The sequence below is a fragment of the Schistocerca nitens genome, chromosome 3 (genome assembly GCF_023898315.1).
Source record: "Schistocerca nitens isolate TAMUIC-IGC-003100 chromosome 3, iqSchNite1.1, whole genome shotgun sequence".
Taxonomy (NCBI): domain Eukaryota; kingdom Metazoa; phylum Arthropoda; class Insecta; order Orthoptera; family Acrididae; genus Schistocerca; species Schistocerca nitens.
Window position 1 is genome coordinate 931099031 of NC_064616.1, and position 27480 is coordinate 931126510.

The following is a 27480-nucleotide window of genomic DNA, read 5'->3' on the forward strand; positions in this document are numbered from 1 at the left end:
TACAATTAAAGGCAAACATTGTCGCGCACTCGATACTGATTTTTTGAGAGTAACTAGTGATATAGACAGAAAGAATGAAAGGAATGTTACTGTTTACCGTTTCGTCGATGACAAAGTCTTTAGAGGTGGAACATCAGCTCGGATAAGACAGAAGGAAATCGATTGTGAACAGTCCAAAGTAAATATCCCGGCATTCACCTTAATTTATTTATGGATGCCATAGGAAATCCAAACCTGGATTTCAATCTCGCCCCAGCCCAGTGTCTTAACAACAGCACCACTTCCCAATTACGTTTATAACTGGGAGAGGTAGAGCATTTTGGTGTCTTTTGAGGTAAATTTCTAAAATATCACAAGCATCATGAAGAAAGTACAGTACATCTGAACTCTAAATCTGTCCTGTAGAAATTAGTAATGTAGGCTGGAAATCGAAGTTCTGTCTAATCTTCAGCAATACTGTTGATTACTACTGTCATTCTTATTTTGATTACGAAAATAGCCGCCCTCAGTTCTGAATTGGTGAGCTGTGGCATGTCAAACAATCCCTCATAACAAATGATTACAGATAAAGAGAAGTGGAATTCATGAAGTCTAGCAGTAAGACTGTAGGTCATACTCGTAAATTTTGTATAATTTTGATAGCGAGTATACAGTTTATGCTGCGTCTGTTCTGTTTACAAGTCTTTCAGTCGTCATTTACTTTACAGATGAGTTCAAATGTCTCAATCGCTCTCGCTCCTTAATCCACCTCAGTCGTCGGTTAGGCAGGTTAATATTAACGCAACGTTGAACCAAAGGCCAAAAAAAAAAAAAAGACTCTGTAACGAGAGGAATGCTAGGAATTAGCTTGTTGAGATTTGTTGTTATCGTCGATTCGAGTTTTAGGTAAGTGCTGTGTCCTATTTTGCTCGATTATAATAGCTCACGTGTTTATTGTTAACTATGTCTGTCTACTACGGCATGCATTATGTTGGTGTTCTCACACTCGATGTTGCATTCTGTTGTGAGTGCGTTTTGTAGTAACAAACTAATAGAACGACTACTATTAGGGGGACCGGAAAATTATATCGGTTTTATACATTAAATTGAAACAGATAAACTATTAACAAGGTTTTATTTCTAACCACGATGCAGTCACTGCCGTTATCAACAACATTTGCCATCTAGTGTTCATATTTTCAATACCTGATCGATAAAAGTCAATTGATTTCTGAGCAAAATATCTGTAGATGATATTTTGGACATCATCTAAAGCTACAAATGTTTTGTCACTTAGAAAATGCTGTAACGATGGAGTAAATGGAAATCTGATGGCGCAATACCGGGCGACTATGTTGGATGAGACAGTACCTCGAACCCCAGTTCATTAATTTTTCTCAGGGCTCGTCTTGCGCAGTGCGGTCTTGCATTATTGTGTTTCCAGAATAATGCGGTTTCTGTTGACGATTACTGAACACTTTTCAATGAAAGATTGATTTAATCGACCCAGCTGTTCACAGTAAAGGTCTGTTTCACAGTTTACCCTGGTTTCAGTACTTAAAAATGAACGACCCCTCGAATACACCACCAGACACACAGAAGCGCAATTTTTGGGTGTAAATTTGGGTTACAAGTACTTATTGGCGTTTTATTCCGAGAGAACCACTGCCTTTTGTGTTTTGGCTTATCACAGAAGACGTATTTTTCATCTCCAGTGATCTCAAGTGATCTAAAAACGCTTCTGTATTGTGCCTCAAAAGCAATAAGTTGCCTGTGGTGAATCGGTTATCTTTTTTGTATTTGCCAACCTGCTGCAAATGTTCTTGGATGGTCGTCCGAGGTTGGTTAAGAGTGTCTGACAGTCCGTCGATTGTCTGACACGGATCTGATTCCGCTTCCACCCTTAACATGTGACTGTCTAAAACTGTTGGTCCTCCTGACCGATACAAGTCGGAAAGACCAAAATTGCCGGATTTGAACTAGATAATCTACTTCTGGCATTTACGAACGTGTAATGCACTTGGAAAACATCGCAAATGCTTTTGGTAGCAACTGTTGTACTACTAGCCTTGTGAAAATCAAAAAATATACAACACGGATTTGTACCTCTGTCGGTGTTTGGCTGGCCATTTCACAGTAAACTGCAAAAATCAATTTACAGTTTAATTATTAACAAGTAAACAAGTCACTCTTACCTTAAAATGTCTTTGGCACGATAATGAAGCATACAATGAGTTGATAAATGACAAACGAATATCGACATGCGGAGGAACGACATTACTTTACTGTCCGCCTAATACTGACAGGCTGGACCCGGGCTCCACATCCATGTCACATTATATACAAATCTTTTACTGGCCCCATCGTAGTCTTTTCCAGTGTTTTGTGGATCTGTAACCATGCAGACCATATGAAATTCTATAAAGACAGGTACTTCGTCTCACCTCCCGCATCAGCCACAAAGCGATCCATCCGTCACACCTCTTCTCCTCCTGGAACAATCAGAATCCAAAACATTAACAGAAAAAACCAGTCCCATCGTCCAATATTCTTCAGTATAATTAAAGATCCAGTCATCCGGATGCGCTGTTACATCTGTAGATAGGCACCTACATGCTTAGTCAATTTTCCCTTTCAGAAATTTCAATTATTTCCCATTCGCCAAGAAATGAAATTTATCCCGAAATATAAACTGCCTATCAGCCACAGTTACGTCACACACTGCACTGAATTCAGCTTCTCCTTTCTCTTCTTCCGCTTCCCTTCTCCCCCTCTACGACCAAAGGAGTATCACTGAAAGTTGCCTCTTGTGGTTATTTCACGATACCATCGTCAGTGTCATGAAAGCAATCGTTTTTATACACCATCATCTTCTCATGACAGCATCAAGATTGTCATCTTGTGTCATGTATTTTGCCATGTATTCCAGCTGCAAAACTGTTATCAATTAATTGCATTATACTGTTGTATGCCAAAATTGTCATCTATGTATAATTTCAGTGCCACAGTTAACACCTGGTTTCTGTGTATTTATCACTTGAAATCCATGTATATCTTTGACTTAAGAGCAGCTTTTATTCCGCTGCGAAGCTGCCCCTTCTTAGGGAACTGAAAAAATATCAAAGAAAAAATAGTAGGTTTTTGTAATGAATGAAATTTGTTTTCGGGTCCCAATGTGTTCACATGTCTTTCATGTTACAGATTACATGCTAGGTCATGCCTATATTCGTGCAGTTTTCTTCTCAAATTTGCAATGATCAGCTCAAAATTGCTAGTCGTGGTTTTTGACAAAACTTACAGCGTCGCCCGAATCATGGTTTTACCAACGCTGTTGGACCTGAAGCAAAGACGTTTATTAATTATTATTACTCGCTGATGCTAAGTTAAAAGAAGGCGTACTTTCCGTGAGCAAAACCTATCACCTCCGGCCGCTCTTTACTGTGTTCTAAGTGTCTGTGCAGGAGACTCTGGTAATTATCAGACAATAAATTACGCATTAAATGTAGTCGTAAATGAGCATGGAACATCCTGCTGGACTGTAATATATGGATAACCGTCTGTCTGAATGGCTTAGGCAGTAGTCTTACCCGAAGTGAGGTAAAGTTCCTTTGCCTCAGCCGTCAAACGAATATGTTGTAGAGGAGCAGGTGATGTCAAGCTTCCAGATGAGCAGGGAGCAGCTCGTCAAAGTAATCTTCCTCATTCCTAACAGAGCTAAGCGTGAGATACTGTAGAGATGGTACAAATGTTGGCACAACTTGTTCGAAGAAGCTTGTTGATCACACTCTGAATAAAAGAGAAAAAAGTAGTTGTATGGACTCCGGGGTAGTACTCGACTATCTTTAAAAGAGACTATTCTAAGTACTTTGTAGTGAATCAAGCTATAAAAAAGATTCACATATACATTTAACATCTATTTTTTCGTAAGTGAAAAATTCAAAGTTTCAGTTATTGTGTGTGTGGTGGCCCATGTTGACAGTACAGTGGAGGACTTATCATTTACAGCGAGCGAGTCGGAACAGTGGTTAACGAATTCGAAAGGAGCCCTTCTGGCCATCCAGAATTAGACTTTCCGCACATTCCTCAAAGTGAATACTTTCAAAAGCGCTTAGAGATTTCCTTGTTTATCTCTGTTCTTCACGAGATAGAGCTTTGTCTCTAATAACCTTTGCGTCATTGGGGATCATTTTCTAAACTGGCTTCCCTCCTTCCGTCATCATATACTGAACTCTTTACATTGACAATGTATCACTACACATTCGGAAGGAAGTTAAAATATTGTCAAAATTGCTGCTAGCAGATTATCCAAATGTGTAGAGATCCTGTGAATTAATATTCTAAATTTTCTGATAAACCACTAAAAGGGGTATTTTCGTGTACGTCTAACACATTTCTGTCTTATGTTTTCAATATTTTGGCAATTTAATTCGACATAAATTGGAAACATGAGGGGGCACTCAGAATTCTGGAACTACAGAGGCGAAGGTTACACAAGGAAGAACGTTAAGATTTGTAGTCAAAATGCATTTCCCCTTCAGTATAACGAAGAATTTATTAACCATCTATGACGAAATTTCTGACGGACAACATAACGTCTTGCTTTGTTCGTTAGGTTATAAGACCAGCCATTACGATGCGTATTCGTTCATTATCATGTTCTGATCATGTTCTCGATAGTTTTAGAGTGGTTCATATTGCATTTGAGAAGACCTTCTGACAGTGATGGGCTCTCTTTGTGCCCATGTTAGAAGTAAAACCCTTGCGAAATACCGAAAGGGAACGAATACAGCTACGATAAGTCACAACGAATCACTTCATATGAATATCGTTGACATATCCCCTCACTGACGTCACTGTATACATACATCCGACGACGGAGGCCTCACAACTAATGGGTTTAGAAGCTGTAAATAATCAATCAAAAATGAATGTTTAAACCACATAGGGCTCGTTTATTGTCGCCCTATCATACGTACGTGCATACGATTAAATATCTGTATGAACTTTATTCACCTAAAATGATATAGACGACTCTGTGAGATCGTTTTCTGATCTTTTAATTTCCAAAACATTAGTGTAATCCCTTGACCATACAATATACGCACTGTCGTGTACAAACAAGGAAACAATGATATTTATGACATAATCCGAGAAAAGTGATTTGCGCATTGCGTAGGATGTACTGACCCAAGCCAGAGGAACTCTTTGAGGAACAAACAGACGCATTCATTTTTAACCAACTGCAGTGGGTAGCAGATATTCTTACTGTCAGTCTTAACACATTATGAAGCATTGGAATTTATTTAGGAGAATTATAAATTACCGTTTCTGCATTAATGTTCCAAATTATAAAAAAGGAAGTGAAATTCAGTACCATTATCCACTCACTTTAAAAGTGACGATACAGAACTGTCAGAATCGATATTACTGCTGTGTAATCATTCAAGATACGCTCTACAGGTAGAGACACTGAAATGGTTCTCACTCTTTGAAGAATATGACTAGCATTACATTCAAGGGGAAAAGACTACCCTTGCGTTTAGAACGTAAGATCAAAAAATTTGGCATGTAAGACATTCACTGAAAAATTAATCGCGTATCTCGACATGCCACAAAAACAATCAAAAATCACAAAGAGGATTTCTTTCACGTGTGATGCAATGAACAGAATATTTACACGTTTAAAAGCCTAGTGGATTTGTGTAAGACCCATTACTCTCAGGGAACTAGCCACTCCGGTGTCGTATTCAACGGAATCCAACAGAAATACTGCAAACAGCTTGAACGTTCTCCCCACGTATTTTAACACCTGAAATTTTAGTAGTTAAAGAGATCCCTTATTACGCTCAACCTTTCCAGATCGTTTAATAGTGGTAAAGAAAATACGCTGAACAATTTCGCATCGAATGATCTCGATACCGAAAACTTTAAATTCGGAGAGAATCAACAAGCAGCCGTAAACGAAATTTTCGTCTCCAGAGTTTGGGGAGCGATCCCTAATACCACCTTGTGCTTCAGTGTCCTAGGTTAAACTCCAGATCTTCTCCACTTTAACTTACATGGTGAACGAGTAAGGCATCGTTAATCCGTCGGAAAGGAGCGTCAAACTAGGCAGTCGCTGAGTGCTCCAAAAGAGACACAGAATACGTGCACACACAGGCTTTATGCCTCTCTTCCCTTCATACCATATACAAGACTAAAAATCAGCAGAGGCATGGCAACGAGGCTGGCATAACACGAACGCAGCTGGAGGTTGGCAGAATTATGACACCACATTTGCTGAGCATGTACTGAGCGAGAGCCACAGTTACCAGCAACAGTCCCATGTTCTCCAGTTAGGAAACAAAGTCCATAAACTAAACTTGTTGGCAGCCCAGGAAATAATAAACATCTGTCGTGATTTAATATTAAATGATCAAACATTGCTCAATACTTCGTCTCATCTAAACTTAATCTTCTCAGTTTTTCATTACTTCCCACACTGTCTGTTCCTTTCCATTTCTCCATTTTCAGTACTTTTTTTTCATTGTTATTTCCTATGTACTCCACGTATACTGTTGTTGCAAATGCCAATTGTATGTTTTATGCTGATTGCGTATCACTCTCCACATGTAACATCTGCTCAAGCTGTTCTTTAGTATTCTTGTCAAGTAATAATTTATTTTACTGGGATTGTTAATTTAATCTTAAATTTTTATATATGCAATGTTTTTCGTGTTTAGTGTTAATGTTTTCCATGGTTTTCTCCCTTTATATTCATTTATTGTTCAACATTTTACCTTTTTAATTGCATTACCACCGCTTTATCAGAGCTGATATTTACTATGTGTTTGTGCCTCAGTCTAAACTAGTAACATCTTTTCCAATGTTTTTTTACAAATACTGTAACTTCTTTGACAAAGATAGTAAGTTAAAATATGTGAGTGGACTTGTAAGTTAAAACCGGCTAACTAAATAAATTAATCCTGTAGAACAGATACAATATTGTGCCCTTCATTTACAAAAATAAAAGTATAGACACATGAGCACACGTCAAGAAAATACATTACAGTCTCCCACACATTTCTTTTGTACCGTTTACGTGTTATACGCAATGATAAACCACCTACCAAAGAATACCATGCATAATACCTACGCTAACCCAAAGCGTTATTAATGAGTTTATTTGTCCAGGTTTCTGGAAAGAACAGCATAAGAAGCACCATCAATATCCTCAGTACACAAAAATTAAGTATTTCGTTATGAATAGTTCGGATGTGCATGGAAGCTTGTGCATACAACACTCTCTATATGGAATTTATTTACGATTAAAAAGTCTTATTAATTCCCTGTGTAATGTTACTTACTGTAACGATGGACAATTAGGAGGACTTTTACAAGAACACGAAAATACCATGGCTACTATACGGCAATAATGCTACGAGTCAGATTAATGTAGTTCAGACCAAACAATTCAATCGTAATGACGACGTAAACTGAGGACAAGAACGGCGTATGTGCCATGTCATATACAAACTGAGCTGCACCATTACAGCACTTACTGAAATCAGAAAGCTTCCTTGTAACTGAATCATAGAGTTAATTACGAGAAAAGAAATAAAAACATGGAAAGAAGAGAGAAGAAAAAAATACTGAAATGCTCAACAGAGTGGTGAATGCTTTTTAAAAGTTTGCAGAGGAACCGGACAAAGAATACCGGAGTAATTTAGTCAGAAGTCCGACAGTAACAATACTCTGGTTGATTTTTTTAAAAAACATACTGTGGATAAAACCAGAAGGCAAAATATAAAAATTATTCCTGTGGTCCATAGAAGTCAAAATCGGAGAAAACACGGATATATTTAAAATGTTTCACCAAAGTGAAACTACCTTGTTAAAAATCAACTGGTTTTTAATGGTCTAATGTAAAACACGAGGACAAAATGTACATTTCTTTCTGCCTCGCAGTGCCTTTATGGAAAAAATAAGCTCACTTTTTTAGTTTAATTTCTTTTGAGATCGATGTTCTCTGTCCAGCAGTTTTTCCAATCAGTAATTCCGGCTCTGCAAAACACTAACCTACCTTTCCATTTGTCTCAAAAGGGATTGCGGATAAAACTTTCTTTAGGTGCGGTAACAGGCTGACAGGAGAGGATCTTCCAACAACTCGTACACAGAATCCTACATTTTTCCAAATGTGAAAAACTTTTGTGGATAGTTGGATAGCCATTAAGAAAGGCGACTTTCGTCCAGGCTTCTTCTCACATATTAAATCACGAGTTTGTTCCAAAAGATTTACGAAGTATTTGGCACTTACAATCTGAATCTTTCGAAAGTATCAATAAGCAAAATTTGTTTGGATTTCCAAAATTATGACCACAACCGTATCGGCAGTCGAAATCGACTATTTTTATGCTATGCAACCTGCAGTATCGACTTTGATTGCCGTTTAAGGCCCGGTATGTAGTGCTGGACCCACGTATTCCCCAGAGTGTCACATACAATTTCAGTTGGATAATTCTTAAAATGTTCCAAATATTCCTGAAAAATTTGTTTCCTGCCTGCATTCGACAAACTTGGCACCCCCTTTTAACAGTGCTTCCTCCTAGTTTAAAATATGCTGAGTTCTTTCTTGTGACACGCCTGAGGAGTCAGCTACTGCAAACACATTTACTTACGTTTTGTGTGCTTTATCGATGATCTCGTGTTTGGGATTTTCATCACGTAGGTCATCTTCAGGAGACGATGAATTCAGCTAGTCATTTATTAGCTGTCAGAAACGAAATCTTCAATAACTTTCGACGAATTTACACGTCTAAAGTAATGAAAAAGTGTTATGTCGGCGTAGTGTTCTGGTTTTGACAGTCAAACGAATTACAGGCAACACTACTACGTTTCAGAGGTGTATGAACACAGCTATTCGGTTGACCGAGTTGACACCTGACTACGATTATTGGATCATAAGAGTATATCTGTTTGTGTCAGGCCTGAGAATTGTTCACTTTCTCCTCATGTCTTCAAGAATCGACAAAGTACACAACTGTTCCTAGTACTTCTATAGTTCTTTCTGGTTGTTCATCGTCTATAGGCCACACAGCTGACAGTGAGAAGGTAAAAGTAACAATAATTACTGACACGTCTAACTTTAGGCGCTGTTAACGTCGAAATTCACTTTTAGGAAGCATTATTACGTACTGTGCAGTTAGGAAAGAAAACTACGACAGGTTACTTATGTGTGGTTTTCGAACTGGCGATCTTTTACTCATACAGACTTTATCAGCTATTATGCCACCTTCATGCAACGGGCAGTCATACACACTGTGTTACGATTATATTGACTAGATGGCCAATCAAATTGCACACTTTCTTAGTAGAAAACTAAGACCAAGAGGATAGTTCTTTAAGCTCCTAACCTTCAAGGAAAAGTTCGTATTGACTAGCGGTTGTCTACGACTATGACGAAAATGTGTTTATGGGCTCAAACAATCACGTAAGCTTCAAAAAAATTCTATAAATGAAAAACACTTTTCAAAGTAGTCTCCTTGCTACTTACACACTTGACTCAGCGAGTTTTTAATTTCTCTAACCCATCAGAGAAAAATGTTTTGTCGAACTCTGCAAAATGCCCCACCATGTAGAACATCACTTTCTCTTTTCACAAAAAAAAACAAGTTTTGATACTGGAAGGTAGAAACATATCGTCTAAGCTTAAACTACTGTACCAGTCTTGATCTCTTACCTATCAACTTTTATTCTCAATGATCGCATAACAAAGCCCAATAGATATTTCTTCCTTTACCCGAATGCTATATCGGAACTACACCCCGAGAATCCCAAAAACCTCTCATCTTTCCATCCATCAACTCGGTCTTCGCCATCAAAAATATCGCTTGCATTCTGCGGTGTATCGGGGCTCAAAACGAGCTAATGCTCTCACCATCTGCCTCATACAAGAACAACTCATGACCCACGTCCCAGCTCCATTCAGGAAACAACCAACAGGCTGTAGCTAAGCCGTCTTTCCACGATATCCTTTCTTCCAGAAGTGCTAATAGGGCAGTGGAGTCCCCAATTTAAAAATTCTTATTGCCAAGCCGCATCATTTTGTACATCTCCATTATCAAGTTCAAGGTTCTAATAGACTATGTGTGATCATTGGTTTATGCAGTTATTTTCATACGTTCTCTACATCGATTTTTCATTTATATTTCTACTATTAGAGTCACATATTCGTGCATACGGAAGATGTACTGCAACTAACGACAAAATAATTTTTATGTGTTTTCTTGATAATACACTTCTGACGATTTAATATCGATATGATACAAGCTGTTAGGAAAAATAGCTTGCCCATATCGTTTAACTGTAGTGATTTCAATCAGATAATGGCTTCTTTGCTACACTAACTGCAGCAACAATGATTTAATCGTATAGCAGCTTTTGGGATAAATATTTGTTTAAACATTGTACCGTTGCACTTCATGGCGTTGTTCAGGAGTCTAGGAATTCTAACTCTGACATTCCTGTACATATGTTCTGTCACACGATTTGTTGTTAGCAGTAGTGACTCACACAGAACAAACTGTGATGTTCATTAAGTGAACACTAGATGTAAAAACGATTTGCAGTTGGATAAAGCGTGCATAAACATTGTACAGAAAGATGTGCATCATTCAGCAGCTTTCTTTTTCAATAGGTTTCCAGAAGAACTGACAAAAGTGATAGACCCAAATGTCTTCCCAATTAAGTTAAAAGGTATCCTTCTGCTACACTAACTCTGTTACATCCAACAACTGAGGACTTTTCTCTTTGCTGTTGTATTAGTTCGTATACTCTCTCGCAATTTTTTCCACGTTTTATTATTACTATTATTCACATCTGCACCATATTGGACTACTCAGTGTGCAACGAGGGGCTCTTTCAAAGTCTTTCTTGGCGTCCATAATTCTTCCATTCTCTCAGAATGTGCTTTTTTCCGCTAGTCAGATAAAGTTGTTGGGTTAAATTGCTTGTTTTCTGCCCGGAGAACTGTCCAATAGTGAATTTTCTGCTCAACATTTTCTGCCTGGTATATCAGGTTGCATTACTCATCCTTCCTTCACATCTTATTTCATTACAGCGACCAATTTCATTGTTTACATTTTTGCTTTACTGAGAGTATTGTGGGAACGGCTGAAGGCAATGAGAAATTACAGCCGTTCTTTCCCCCGATAGCATGCATTAAGTATATACTGACAAGATAAAGATTTCGAAACCAGATATAAAAATGTAGTCTAGATATTTTTCAGGGACAGACGTCACTTTGACCATAATTTATTGGTTATGAACTGCAAATTAAAACTGTAGAAACTGCAAAGAAATAGGAAATTGTGAAGACGGGTCTGGATCATTGAAAGAACCATACGTTGTTAACAATTTTACAAGAAGGCAACGCTGAACTGAAACAGGGGAAACTAATACAACAGAAAAAGAATAGGTAACTTCGAGAGATGAAGTAAAGAAGGCAGCAGATGAACACCGTCGGTGAAAAGACAAGACGTAGTAGATATCCTCGCATAACAGAGGATACTGAATTTAACTGAGGGGAGAAGAAAATATAAAAATGCAGCAAATGAAGCAAGTGAAAGGTAATACAGATGCACAAAAAATGAAACTGAAAGAAAAGGCAAATCGGCTAAGCAGGAATAGCTAGAGGACAAATGCAACGCTGTAGAAACATGCATGACTTCGGGAAAGATAGATTTCAACTACAGGAAAATTAAAAAGACTTTTGAAGAAAAAAGAAACTGCTATATAAATATCAAATGCTGAGATTGCAAGCCAGTATACTACAGAAAGATGGAAAAGCTGAAAGGTGGAAGGGATGAAAAATGGTCAATGCAAGGGAGGCGTAGTTGAGAACAATATTATAGAAAGAAGAGGAAGAGTAAGAAGGTGAAGATGAGATGGGAGAAATGATAATGCGAAAAGAACTCAATAGAAACAAGGATCCTTACGTCGCCGAAATTCCCACATAGTCATTAAGATCCTTGAAAATTCCAGCCATGACAGGACTATTCCACCCTGCGTGCAAGGTATAAGAAACAGTGGAAATACCTTCAGATTGCAAGAAGAATGTAATAATTAAAATTCCATTGACAATTGTTCTAACTACCGAACCATGAGTTTAATGTGTCACAGTTGCAAAACATTGACACGACAAATAGTACTTGCAGAAGAATGGTAATACTGCTAGCAAACGATCTCGGGGAAGTCCAGGTTCGGAAATGTAGCAATAGAAAGGTTGAAGGAAGGCAAATCTATAGCATTTGTCGATTTACAGAAAGCTTTTGACATGGTTGATTGGACTATACTCTTCGAAATTTTGAAGGTAACAAGGATAAAATACAAGGAGCGAAAACTCATGTAAACCCGTACAGAATCCAGATTGCAATTATAAGAGTCGAAGAACACGAAAGAGAAGCAATAGTGGAGAAGGGAGTGAGACAGGGCTGTAACCTATTCCTGATGTTGTTCATTCTGTGCACTGAGGAAGCTGTGCAAAGAACCGTGGAGAAATTCGGAAAGGAAATTGAAATTCAGCGAGAAGTAATTCTGGCCGAGACGGTTACGGGTCTGTAAGAGCAGTTTAGCGCAATCCACAGTGCCTTCAAAAGGGATTATCAGAAGAATATCAAAAAAAGAAAATCGGAGTTACGGAATGTAGTCGAATTGAACTAGGCTATGTTGAGGGAATCAGAGTAAGTAATGACAAACTAAAAGTAGTAGATGAACTCTGGCAATCTGGGCAACAAAAGAACTGACGGTGGCCGAAGTAACTGGAATATAAAATGGATAGTGGCAACAGCAAGAAAAGCGTTTGTGAATTTTTTAACATCTAAATTCAATTTAAGTGTTAGGAAATCCGATATTTGTCTGTAGCGTACCCTTATACCGAAGTGAAACACGGACAATAAGCTGTTCAGACAATAAGATAACGGAAGCTTTTGAAACGTGGTGCCACAGAAGAGTGCTAAAGATTAGAATCGTGGATCGAATAACTAATGAGTAATTGGTAAAGATTGACTAAAGGAAGGGAGCGATTAGCAGGACAGGCATGAAGGAATATTCTACTTGGAGTAGTGGAAAGAGTGTTTGGTAAATATTGTAGAGGCATATCTATGCATGAGTATAGTAAGCAGATTCTAACGGATGTGTATCAAGTAGTAATTCAGAAATGGAGAGTTCTGGACAGAACAGACTAGTGTAGAGAGCAGCACAAACCAGTCTTCGAACTGAAGACCACAACAACAGATGTGGTGTGTTAGCCTGAAACTTGTTTCCATTTTGTGACAACGAATTTCAGAACTAGAGCATTCCATCTTTTTTCCTGAATGGTTTCGCCAGAATATTTTAACTGAGAAACTACCTTGATTTTCCAGTATTTAGATTTTTAAAATAATATTTCTGCTGTTTCTGGTTTATCCTTCAGGATTTCTATTTGTTTTTGTATGGTTCAAATGTCCTGACGGAGAATCGCCAGGTAGTTTGCAAAAGCTAAGCAGTCTTTCCTACAACTTATTCTACCAAATTTGATTTGTTCGTCATTGTTAAGTTCTGGTTTTAGTTTCAGCCACTGCTCGATTACTTTTTCTAAGGTATAATTGAAAATTTATCGATCGAGTCCATCATCTGGTCTCAATCTGTTTTACTTTCTAAATGTTTCTAAATTTCGCCCCTGAATTATACCTTGTAACATTCAGTGTTTCGTTAATACCTGCACTGATTTTGATATCCACATCTCGTTCTTTCAGAGTTTTGAATGGAGACTTTCTGTCCACCGGATCGTAACTCTTTTTACAAAAAATTAAGGCAAAAACTATTTTATTATCACAATTTTTTATGCGAGTTCACTGAGCACGTTTCACTACCAACTGCGGCTACACTCCAGATAAATACCTTAAGAAAACACTTTCTAATACGTAAATTGATTTTAGATATAAACAAAATGCCATTTTCCATGCTCTTCTTGCGATTGCCACTCTACATTTTATATCCTCTCTATTTCAGGCAACATGAATTTTTTGCTGCCCAAATAGCAAACTCATCTACTACTTTTGTGTCTCACCTCCTTATCTAATTCCCTTAGCATCACTTGATTTAATTCGACGACATTCCATTATCCTTGATTTGCTTTTATTGTTGTTCATCTTATATCCTCCTGACAAGAGCTACTGCTCTACCAAGTCTTTTGCTGTCTCTGACAGAATTACAGTGTCACCAGGAAACCTAAAAGTCTTTATTTCTTCTCGCTGAACTTTAATTGTCCTCGGTTTCCTTCAGAGAATTTTCATTGCACATACTGAACAACATCGAAGGCAGGCTACAACGCTGTATCACTCTCTTCTCCACAGCTGCTTGTCTTTCATATCCAACGACTCTTGGAACTCCACTTTCGTCCGCACAAGCTGAAAGTAACATTTCGGTATCTGTATTGCACCGCTGCTACCTCCAAACTATCAAAGACTGTATTCTACTCAACACTTAGAGGTTTTCTCTAAATCTAGGAATTCTATAGAAACAGGTTTGTGTTTCTTTAAACTATGTGCTAGTATAAGTCGTAGGGTCAGTACTACCTCACATATTGCTACATTTCTCGAGAACCCAAGCTCAGCTTCCCAGAGGTAGGCTTGTACAAGTTTTTTTTCCAACCTTCTCTAAATAATTCGTGTCTATCTTGTCCTACCACGACATATTAAACTGATAGTTCGGCAGTATTCGCAACTGTCAGCACCAGCCTTTTTTGTAATTTGAATTATTAAATTATTCTTGAAATATGAGGGTATGCCGCCAGTCTCATACATCTTGCACTCCACGTAGAATAATTTTATAAGGACTGGCTGTCCCAAGGATCTTAGTAATTCGGAGGGAACGTTGTCTACCTAGGGACCTTGCCTCCATTTAGGTCTTTCAGTGCTCTGTAAAATTCTTATCGCAGTCTTGTATCTCCAATCTCGTCTTCATCTACTTACTCTCCTCTTTTTATAATATTGTCCTTAAAGTGTGTCTTCCTTATACACATCTTCTACGTATTTCTGCCGTCTGTCAGCTTTTCCGTCCTTGCTTATTTTTCATATGAGGTCTTGATATTCTTGCAGCTGCTTCTCTTTTCTCCAAATGTCTCTTAAGTTTTCCAACAGGCATCATCTTTCGTTCCTCTAATCATGCATGCTTCTACAGTCTTGCATTTGTCCTCTAGCCCTAGCCATTTTGCACACTATCAGTTTCACTTTGCAGACGTCTCTTTTTCCTGCTTCATTTTCTGCATTTTTATATTTTCTCCTTTAGCCAGTTTAGTTCAATATCCCCTGTAATATCCAAGAATTTCTACCAGGCCTTGTCTTTTTACCTGTTTGATCCTCTTCTGCTTTCACTATTTCATTTCTCAAGGCTGCCCATTCGTCTTCTGTTTTGTATTTCACCCTCTTTGAATCCAACCTTGCCTAATCCTCCCCTGAAACTCCCAACAACCTCCTTGATTTTTCTACCTTTTTGCTGTTCTTAACATTCAATCTACAGTCTATTACAAATAAATTATGGCCGTAATCTACATCTGTCCCTGGAAAAGTCTTACAGTTTAAAATCTGGTTGCAAAATCTCTTTCTTACCACTATACAACGGTTATGTCCCTGTGTCCCCAGGTCTCTTTCACCTGTACGACCCTATTTCGTGATTCGTAAACCAAGTGTTAGTGATGATTAAATTATGCTCTGTGCAAAGTTCTACCAGGCGCCTTCCTCCTTCATTTCTTTCTTCCGGCGCTGATAATCTCCTGCCTTTCCTCTGGTCCATGTTCTTTCACTATTTTCCTTATGCTACTACCGAACTCCATCACAATTAATTGTTTTTCTCCCTTAACTCTCTGGATTATTACCGTTATCTCATTATACATTGTTTCAATCTTTTCATCATCTGCGGAACTAGTTTCCATATAAAATTGCTCTTGTGCTTGTTGTACAGACGAACAACGTGGACGACAGAATTGAACCCTGTCTCACTCCCTCCTGACTCCCTTTCATGTACTCGTACTTCTGCAGTATGGTTTTTGTACGTATTAAAAATAACTCTCCATAGGCTTCTATCGGGTCACTCGCTGACGAAAAGGAAAAGGAAAGCTACAGTTTTAAATTTAGTGTTTAAGAAATCGTTCATGCAGGAGGGTCGTAGAAACATACCGACGTTTGACAATCGCACAGGCTCCCGTATGGAGGACATAGTAATAGGCATCCCTGGTGTATAGTAGCAACTGGGAGAGTTGAAAACAAATACGTTGCCAGGCCTGGATGGAATCCCAGTTTGGTATTACAAAGAGTACTTAGCGGCAGTAGCCCCTTACCTAGCTTGCATTTATCGCGAGTCTCTAACCCAGCGCAAAGTTCCAAGCGACTGAAAAAAACCTGAGGGGACTCATGTATGTAAGAATGGTAAAAGATTTGACTCGCAGAATATGCTTAACATCGGTTTTCTGCAGAATTTTTGAGCATATTCTCATACTAAAAATAATAAAAGTTCCATGAAACGGAGAAACTCCTGTCCAACGAATCAGTATGGATTTAGAAAGCATCGCTAGTGCGAAATTCACTTTGCCCTCTTTTGACATGATGTACTGCGAATTATGGATGAAGGACAACATTAAAATTCCGTATTTCTAGATTTCCGAAAAGCATTTGACACAGTGATCACTGCAGGCTGTTAAAGAAAGTAAGAGCATACGGAATAGGTTCCAAGGTATGTGACTAGCTCGACGACTTCTTAAGTAATAGGACCCAGTACTTTGTTCTCGACTGCGAGTGTTCATCAGAGACAAGTGTATCGTCAGAAGTGCCTCAGGGAAATGTTAAAGCACCGCTCTTATTTACGATATACCTGTTCATTAGTAGATCTGGTGGATAAGGTTAGCAGCAATCTGCTGCAAGACGGCTTAGACAAAATTTCTAATTCCTCTGACGAGTGGCAGATGGTTCTAAATGCAGAGAGATGTAAGTTAATGCAGATGTGTAGGAAAAGCAGCCCCGTAATGTTCGAATACAGCATTATTAGTGTGTTACTTGACACAGTCAGTTCGATTTAATATCTAGGTGTAACGTAGCAAAGCGATATGAAATGGAAGGAGTGTATAAAGATTATAGTGGGGAAGTCGATTAGTCGTCTTCAGCTAACTGGTAGAGTTTTAGGAAATTGTAGTTCATCTGTAAATGAAACTAGCATATAGAACACTAGTGAGACTTATTCCTCAGCACTGTTCGAGAGTTTGGGATACCCATCGAGTAGTATTAAAAGAAGACATGAAAGCAATTTAGAGGCTGGTTGCTAGATTTGTGACCGGTAGGTTCGATCAACACGCAAACGATATGGAGTTGCTTCGGGAACTCAAATGCGAATCACTGGAGGGAGGGCTACGTACTTTTCGACTAACGCTGTTGAAAAAATTTGGATAACCGGCATCTGAAGCTGACTGTAAAACGATCCGATTGCCACCAATGTATATTTCGCGTAAGGACGACGAAGATAAGACAAGAGCAATTAGGGCGCTTACGGAAGCATATAGATAGTCGTTTTTCCCTGGCTCTGTGGAACAGGAAGGGAAACGATTAGTAGTGGTACAACCTACCTTTCGCCACGCACCAAACTGTGGCTTGTGAAGTATGTATGCAGATGCACCTTCAACTTGTCAAAGAGTGTATTCCAGTCAACAGTATCAAAAGCTTTCTTTAAATATACGAGTATACAAACGTATTGTCTTAGATAAATCGTAAGGTGTCATGTTTCTGCCTGGATCTTTCAGTGTTCTTTCACTTTCTTGTCGTGATATCATATCTCACATCTCATCTTGATCTACTTCTTCCCTTTCCATGATATTGTCTTCAGGTTTCTGTCCTTCGTGTACCCCTTCTATATATTCCTTTCATTTTTCACCTTCCCCTTCTTCGCTTAGTACTGGCTTGTTATCTGAGCTCTTGATATTTTCACAGCTCCTTTTCTTTATCCAAAGGCTTCTTTAACTTTGCTTTTGATAGCATCTATCTTTCACAAGGCCATCTATGCTTTCTGTAAAAAATACAAGCTTGTTACGCTAAGTGAGACTGTCGCAGAAGTACATTTGACTATTTTGTTTACAAATTCACAACGGGTAATCCCACCATGTGATACTACCCAATATAAGAGTCAGCCACTCTATAAGATATCAGCGCTTCAATTCTCATACTTCAATAAACTCAGCATCCAAACCATGTTTGTCTGGACGGGAATGTCCACTGAGGACACGTATGTCAGCGTACTGGCCCACTAGCAACAAAATTTGGTTTTTAAAAAGACCCACTTTCTGAGAAACACTATGTTTTATTCTTGTTATTTACCCTTTCATTCTTTCGACAGCTGTGTGTGATCCCCTATGGTTATCGTTTTTATTTGTGACCGTTCAGAAAACGTTGTATTAATTTAAAGGTTGTGTTGTACGGATTCGTCTGTTGGTAAACATTTACGACGTGAGAGCTGCTCTTTTAAAAATCAGATTTAACTAGCGAGCACGTAAAACGGCAGCAAGAGTTTCTAAAATGAGCATGACGATTATTTGGTAACAAAATATTCATTGCTGGAGCTTCAGAATAAAAGAACAGTTGCTTTACTAGACTGACGTGCTGTGGCATTGGCTCTCCAAACACCCATATCTGTACTCCAATGACTTAAAGGAAATTCTCCATTTGTGCGATCTTGCCTTCCTATTGTAGCAGTATGATTTCTAACCTCTTGCACTTAAGGTGTTATGAGCGCAGACATGCTTCTTTATTTTGAAAGATTTCCAACCTGCCACCCACCGAAAGGGGTTAAGACAATATGAGAATATATACATGGCAAACACCTGGAAGAGGTGTTTATTAGATACACATCTTCTGTGAAGTAAGCGTAGTTCTTCGTACTTATTTTATCTTATATATTCCTAACTAAGTTACAAGAATCAATGATTTCCTTTACTCTGTCGGGTTCTATATGTAAAACGGTCTCAATCTACCCTCCAGTACTCTTGTCTTGTATTTAGGTTTTTTGTGATTGTCAGTTTAACTTAAATTGTTGTACGAGTATAGTCTTCTCTGTTGCTTAACCAAACGTAGAACTTATCTTCTCTTGAGTATTTCGCTGTTCATGTTGTCCTCCTTTCACCTCATCACACACACACACACACACACACACACACACACACACACACACACACACACACACATAAACACACTGATTTTTTTCGTTCTGCCAAAATGTTTTCTGATATGTTGACTTCATATTTATTTAGTTTAGCTGGGATATTTTCAGTTGCGTCACTACTGCATTGTCAGATATGACTTTTACGCTATTTTCCAGTTCACTCACCATGATTAATACACTTTTTAATGTTGCTTTGAGTACTTCATCGTCTTTGATGATAATGGGCTTGTAAGAGAAAAATCCGGTTTACTGCATTCAATGATATTGTAGATAATCCTGTTTTCTGATTTTCATTTCTAAAAATCTGGACCATGAATTTCAGTTATAATTGAAACCACTACCCGAGTCCGTAATCGACACACAGAATAAAGTAAAGTGCGCTCTGTATTATTGTTTTATACTTGTAAGTTAAAAATCATGATCCATCCGACACGTGACTTTCGTTAATAAATACTGAAAACAGTGCATTTTAGTTGTCATTTTGTGCATTTTACAAGCATATGTTATTGTCTTTGGTATCAAGATAAGCCACTCGTATGTAGTAGTGGTAGAAAGATATTATAAAAACGACCACATCTGAGATTTGCCACTCAAGATTTTCGTTTCGTTCTACCCTCTTCCGTATTTTCATCTTTTGTTTATCCATTCTCTCTACTGCGCCTCCAGAGAGCATCGAATAAGCAAATAAATAAAACTGAAAAGATGTGAAAGATATGACCGATAAACGTCATATCACCATTAATGAAAGTACCTCACCTGTCTGTATTCTCGTTTCGTAGTGACCTATTCACTATGTAGTGTTAGAGGACTTAACTTAAATATCTTAGCCCTCAAGATGGAGGAGCTTAAGCCCTGAAATACGGATAGATTTATAAAAATAGATGCAGGCAGTTTGCCGGTTCTTATCAATAAAATCATATGTTTTCCAAGTGAAGTCAAAAGAAATTCATTGAAGCAAATGACATTTTTATGGGTATCTCTGTCTCTCTGTCTCTGTCTCTCTCTCTCTCTCTCTCTCTCTCTCTCTCCCGTTCAGTTCCATCTGTGTGTCGCAGGCCACTGTTTCTTGGTGGCTGTGGTTTAAATACTGTCGTCACAGTTCATTTGGTTCTCCGTTCTCGTCTTCAAAATTTTTAACACAGCCAGTTCCCTGTTTGTCCCTATGCGCTTGAGCCGTCTCTTTGTTTTTTATTCAGAATTTTGGACAGAAAAACCTAAATTGTTTAGATTTTTCACAATCTTTTCTCTTAAAATCGTTCAGTTCTTTCCACCTGTCTTTCTAAAGCAATGTGTTACCAGCGTATTGCGAAACCTTAGTGGTAACTACGCAAGTCGAGCATGTCAGCTTCGTGTTTCACACAGCTGAGCATTACTAACTGTGAGTAACAGTAAGGACGAGACCTCCATCAGTATCTGCCACACACAATAAATATACTCTGAAAATTCAGTAACTTGACGTTTAGTCAATGAATGCATCTACAAGGTAAGCAGCTTCGTGGACGTAAAGATTAACACAATGTCTGGTATTTGAGAAAAATTCCTCCTCCTCAGTGCCAAGGTTTTCAAATTAAACTGTACAGTGTGTCGTGCAGAAGATGAATGGGCTACCATAGAACTATAAGAAGAAACATTTGCTACTTAACGATTACCGTATAGAGTCTCTGGAATATGTGGTGTGCTCTGTTCAACTTAGTTTGTACTGATGTCTGTTAGAGAAAATGTCGGTGATATGTACTAATGACTTGATCCTCTCTGACTTTCCTTATAATATGCATAAAGCGCGTACACTGGTATGAACATTTTTTTAAAAAATTACATAGCTAACACTGCGCGTGAATAGGAACAGCTGATTAATCGTTAGAGCCTACTAGTCACAGTAAAAGAAAATTGTATATTATTTTGAGATTTAGATGAAAATTTATACCTGATATAAATGGACAATGACCCGTTGGACAATGACAAAAACTGTCCACCTTTTAAAGTTTGCCATGTTATATATTTACATACACATCAAAAAGAAGATTAGTGTTTAATTTCCCGTCGGAGACGAAGTCAATACAGACACTTGACCTATAAATGACACGTGAAAATAGCGGAAGTAGGCGGAAATGCGGCACTACTTGGTTTTGTCTATATATATATATCCCTTGTTCTGTTTTCTTTGTTCAGTTGATAACGCACGTCATGTACACTCCGTTCTTCATATGTTACTTCAAACTCATGGTTATGAGCCGTATGAACTTTCATTTTTCTTACGTCACTTGTAAGCAGAACTGGCAACTGTTTAATTTTTTTGAGATACGAATGTATATTTTTTTTAAAATCAAGTTTTTTCATTTGCATATAGCACAAATCCTAATTATTTACATATCTCCTTCTCTGTATTCTCGTGATTTTTCACAGATAATGTGATCTTAAGGAAAGGCAGATAGGAAGCAAGATTAGGGTGCAACGTCCTGTCGACGACGACGTCATTAAAGACGAAGTATGGGGAAGAAAATTTGCTGTGTCCTTTCCAAAGATGCTCTTGGCCCTTTAGATATTTAGGGAAACTACGTAAAATCAAACGTACATGTCCGGGCGAGGATTGGAACCGCCGGTCGGCTGAACGCGAGTCCGGAGTCTTACCACTGAGTTGACTGAGTTATACGAAATCACGCTGACCACCTCTTAAACACATGATGCTAACTTTTGAATGTGTTGCGTGCTTCTAGTTTGCTTTCTCTTAAACCTCTGTTGTTCTACAATAGCTACTGAATTAAGGAATTTCGTTGTGGTAGTTCCAGTTTGATTGAAGATTCACAGGTAATCGTCAACGCACTTGATGTTTTGAATTGGGTGGGTTGAGTTCCATTCCTACATGATTAGAATGATAGAGATTATCGAGGTGATCAGATCGAAAGCACAAGGTGAGGTTGGAAAGTTTACTTTTTCAAGGTTTTCTTTTCCGTGAACCACTACCGGATGAACTCGCCATGCAGTCGAACTTATCAGTAGATTTACAAATAATATACTTTTCTTCATAACAACGTAGCTACGTGCTGGTCTTTTACATAGCTATATTTATTTAAATCTTGAACTTCAGCAGAATTTGATAATTGTAAGGGAACCACACGGTAGTAGGTACTCGTAAATTCATCTAGAGTAGAAGAATTTTCAAGTATAAGTGACTTAAATTTGTTTTTAAAACTATCATTATCTCCTAGCAGCTTTAATTCACAAGGGGGTGGGCAAATATTGTTATGGTTGCATACTGTACCCTTTTTTGTGTAAGAGAAAGGTTAATTTGTGAATATCGGAAGCAATTTCTTTCCTAGTATTATTTTTATGAATGATACGATTATTTCGGAATTGTGGCTGTCTCTTCACTACAAACTTCTTAAGAAAATAAACGTATCGTGATGTTTTTGTTTGTATGCCTAGTTTTTTAAACAGTCATCTACATGACGTTCGAGGATGGACACTAGATATTATCACCACATCACGTCTCCGTACAATGAACACTGTATTTACGTGTGGAACTGCCTCAAAAAATTATTTCATATGACATCAGTGAGTGTAAGTATGGAAAGCAAGCTAATTTTGTAATGCTTTCATGGAAGAAGAAATCGGCCACTTTCATTTCAAATGAATTGTTCTGGTATTCATCCTAAGTGGTTTGTGACAACCAGGAAAACGTAATTCGGAATAACTAAACGGGAATGAGATCCCCACTACTCCCAAATGCGAATTCAGTGTCATAACCACTGCTGGGTACGGAAAGTAAAGCTATAGAAACATGCTACATACTGCTATGTAGGTGGAGCGCCTTAAACACAGGGTGTAACAAAAAGTTATGGCCCAATTGTCAGGAAGCATTCCTCACACATAGAGGAATAAAATGTGTTATGTGGACACGAGTCCGGAAACGCGTTATTTCCACGTTTTCTACTTCTCTTCATAATCGATTTCACCGTCGGAAACACACATAAACAGAGCGTACTCGCATCACATCAAAGGTTTGCTTACATGAAATGCTCAAAATACCCTCTTGGTTGCCTTTGGATCAAATTTACAGCAAACTACACCGAATGTACAGCAAATCGCAATTCTTAGTTTCACCACCAGTGTATGTTGTTCCACTAGAACGAATTTAATGTTAATATGTAACTCATTTCATTGTTTGTGTTGACATGCAACTTCATCGGTCTATTAGCGTCAAGCATATAGTTTACGTTTAGATGAACACTGTTTATCACGAACATGGTTTCCGGTACAGTGCAATGGAAGTGAACTCAAATAGGAGGTGTACAGCTGTACTTATTAGTGGCTGTTAATAGCCCTGGAGTTCAACCTTTGTGTCGGGGGAGATTTACAGAACTAAGGTACCCCAACAGGACGATTCAAGCAACTGATCGTTGTCTTAGGGAGCATGGTACGCTTAAGCCTATCGCTACAAATAGCTGCAACAAGCAATACTGACCACATGACTGTCTAGAGTCAGTATAATGTACAGTGTGCGCAAGCACAAGCAGCAGCTGATTTTCTTCCACGTGTACACTTATTTGAATGGTTCATTCAATAATGTGTCAACCCTTACTTCAGTGCAAATGAACTTTCCACGGATGAGGCTCCGTTTCGGTGTTATCAGACTGTAATATGGGCTGTCGAGAATCCTCACGAAATTTTGCACTCACATCATCAACAAACATTTTCTGTCAACGTCTGGAATGGCACTGTTGTTGAGTGTTTGTTAGGGTCTCACGTTCTTCCATCCAGGTTCTGCGGAGAAACGTAGCACGCTTTCTTAGAAAATATTCTACCTATTCTGCTACATGTGCCGTTACGAGTGTGACAAAGCTACTTCATGCACCATGGAACTCCTCCTTATTTCAGTGTTAATGTACGTAGGATTCTTAATAACAGAATCGGCAACAGATGGATAGGTAGAGGCGGACCTGTTCCTTGGCCTCCGCTAGAAATTTATTTGTGAGGGCTTTTGGAAGATTTCGTTTACGGAACACCGGTACAAAATGTACCGAGTCCTTGTGCCTGTAATGTGGAAGGCTGTGAAACAATACTCAGTTCTTTAGAGATGCATCAGTGCATCAGGGTTTCAAAGCGACGGCGGATGGATATATACACCCTTGCTACCGTAGGACGTTCTGAATGTTTCATTTAGGAGAAAGTTTCACACTGTGCTGATACGTTCCTCATGTGCTTTGCGTGATTGATGTGTTGAAGTGTTTTAGAGACTGGGCGCTAACATGGAAATAAAGCGTTTCCGGATTCATGTCCACATAACATGTTTTCTTCCTCTACGTGTAGGAAATGTTTCCGGAATGTTTGGCCATACCTCAGTATATTGCTGAGTTTCTAGTCCAATGCGCCATTTAATACCCGCTCAGGGTTAACAATCTTTGGGGCAGTTCATCAACATCAAGATCTATAATCCATAAGCAACCTTATCGTGTGTGGCTGTGAGTATTTCTGGTTCCACTATCATGTTTCTTCTGCAGTGTTCCATTCATGAATAGAGCATGGGAACAGATGAATTTCTTTGATTTTCTCTTCGTGATCATTTCGCCACAGGTATGTGGGAGAAATCAGTACTTTATCCTATTTATCTTGGATTGTAAACTCTCGGAATTTCAACAGTAAACTATTCAATGCTGTACAGCGCCTCTCTTGAGACGTCTGTCAGTGGATTGTGTTCATCATCAGTGCTATGCTCTCGCGCTAACTAAAAGATCCCATGACGAAACATGCCACTCTTCGTTGCATGTTCTCTGTCTCTTCTATCTTCGTATCTCAGATGAACGTGGCTTTGTGCGACAGGATAAGCCTCTGTATATTTCAATTGCAAGGTGAGAGGAAATCTAAATGTTGAGAAATTCAAAGTAACACTAGGGAGAAGGGGAATGCATAGATGAAGATTAGTGACGTCGTGCTGGAAAGGCCGGACTATGAAATGGCCTAGTTAAAAAAATCAAGTTGGAGTTGGAAGATGCAGGTGCAGCTAAATCTAGTACTTTTTTCCGCAGAGCAGATCAATTTGGTGGTAGGTGCTACAACGAACATACCTCACATAATAAGCAATGGGCCAACACACTTCAACCAGATTCTTTAGTTTAAGTATAAATAACAGGATCACTTCTGTCAGAAAACGGCTGCAAACATGGCACAAGGCTGAACAGGAAATAGACTTGTGTCTTGACTGATTGCAAATCGGTTCAAAGGTAAAATGGTCAAGAAGATGAAACGATATGTACTTTGCTTTTGTAGGTATAATGAATGGGGAACAGTGTCAAAATATTCAGGAAATTTTCAGTTTGCAATCTTGTGCTAAAGAATTTTCCTCTATTACTTATTCTAGAAGTTGGCAGCCAAGAACTGTGAGTCTTGAACTGGTAGCCAATTCTGTCACGTTAGCTGTTTTAAAATGCTTTTCTTGTCAAAAATTCTCGCAATACATTATGCAAAAACGTGACCCATAAATGTGTAAATGATGCTGATAACTTGTGTTCCAGATTCAGTGAATGTTCTATCGGCTTATTTATGAAAGTCAAAATAGCATTATTTCGTCATTAACGTGCAAAGAGATGAAACGATGTGAGCACCTCACCTATGCAGCACTGTACAAACGAAAATAACTATGTAAGAAACGTTTATGAAATATTAAGCAGTGAATTTAATACTGAAATCTATTTCTAAACACATTTGCTGTATTTGTGCTCTAAAAATTGAGCTACGGTAATTATATATCTATTATGTATCGCGTGAATCTATTATGCATCGTGTAACATAATTCCTTCAGATCGATTATATATGAACGTAGCTCATTGAGGTAAAGTAAAATTTTTAAATACATCATTTATGTGTAAACAGAGTTAAATTTAACCGGTACCAGTAATTTGATAAGCCTCGATTTGGTGGGAATTACCAATCAAAATACCATTTCCTCTGTATGGTATCCACTTCATATAATAGACAAAGAAAATATAGATGTGGCATGACTGTAGTATTTCTGAATAAATGCTCCTGTTCTTCACTGAAAAGGAACCAATTGCCATAAAACCCGAGAAATATCCATGTAAGCTGACGATAGTATTCGAAATCCCTGATGGAGTTTTTTGCCAAACCGGGGATCCTGAAGTCACAGAAACAGTGAAATCAAGTTAAATGACTCCCTCAGACCTAAGAATTTTCCAAAGCCGTTATTCGACTCATATCTACTACACTATGGTAAACTGCGAGCTTGGGGACCTCCTCCTTAATAAAATTCGCCAATGCAACTTCTAACATACACGAAGTGCTAAGATTTTGAGTGACCTTTTGAGGATAATGCCAGATTTTGCTGCTGTGACACATTACCGTAGACATTGATAACGTTTTTCTTTGTACTGCGTGAGAAACTGCTGACATGTTGTGTTGCCCTGCATAAAAAGTAACCGACAGATGTAACTTTCTCTTTACTCCAAGAGGAAACAAAACAATAAAGTATTATGCTGTCCATAGAATTTGAGAATTAGAATTTTGTTGAACTGCGGACTGAATCAAATACGGCCGATGTAGAGGTGTGGTTACCAGACAACATCGTCTTTTTTCCCCCGAACCCAGATTACTAATAATAAAGCCGCTAGAATGCGCAGCTATTTTGGTTCTCGTGGCGCTGGAGACTGAATGTCTGTGGTCGCAAAAATTGCTTCCACAACTCGAATGGTTCAACATAATGCACTGTTCGCGCCACGTTCGCTGTGACAGTAGAACAGCTACAGCAAAGAAATGCGGCACTTCACATTCGGCCGGTGTTGCAAAATGTCATTAGCGGGCGCTCACACCCGTTGGGGATAAAAGAGCAGCTCACAACGGCGTGCGTACATTTGATTAGGCCCGAATGTGTTTTGTCAGCGAATCGGCGGCGCGGTAGCTCGTGCCGCTGCGAGCGGCGGAGGCGTCGCCTACGGCGGCAGCGGGAAGGAGTGCTTGCCTAGTACTACTCTTGGCTCACAGAGGGCAGCACCACACGTCTCCACCAGCCTTAAGCCGAGGCGACCGCAAGACTCTGGCCGCGGCTGCTGCGTCTCTGACTTCCTGGCGGGCAAGAGGAACTTGCAGCACCTGCGTTGCTGGTTAGGTTACTAGACCACGAGATGACTCGCTGTTCTTTGACCTCCACTTCAGTTCTGAACTGCGAGGCATGACCTATCGCCAACCGGCGATTCATCAACAGTCCACATTTAACATCTTACTACGCCACTAATCAGTGGCCCTTTTAGACTGCGTACTACGCTGTGAAGATATTCG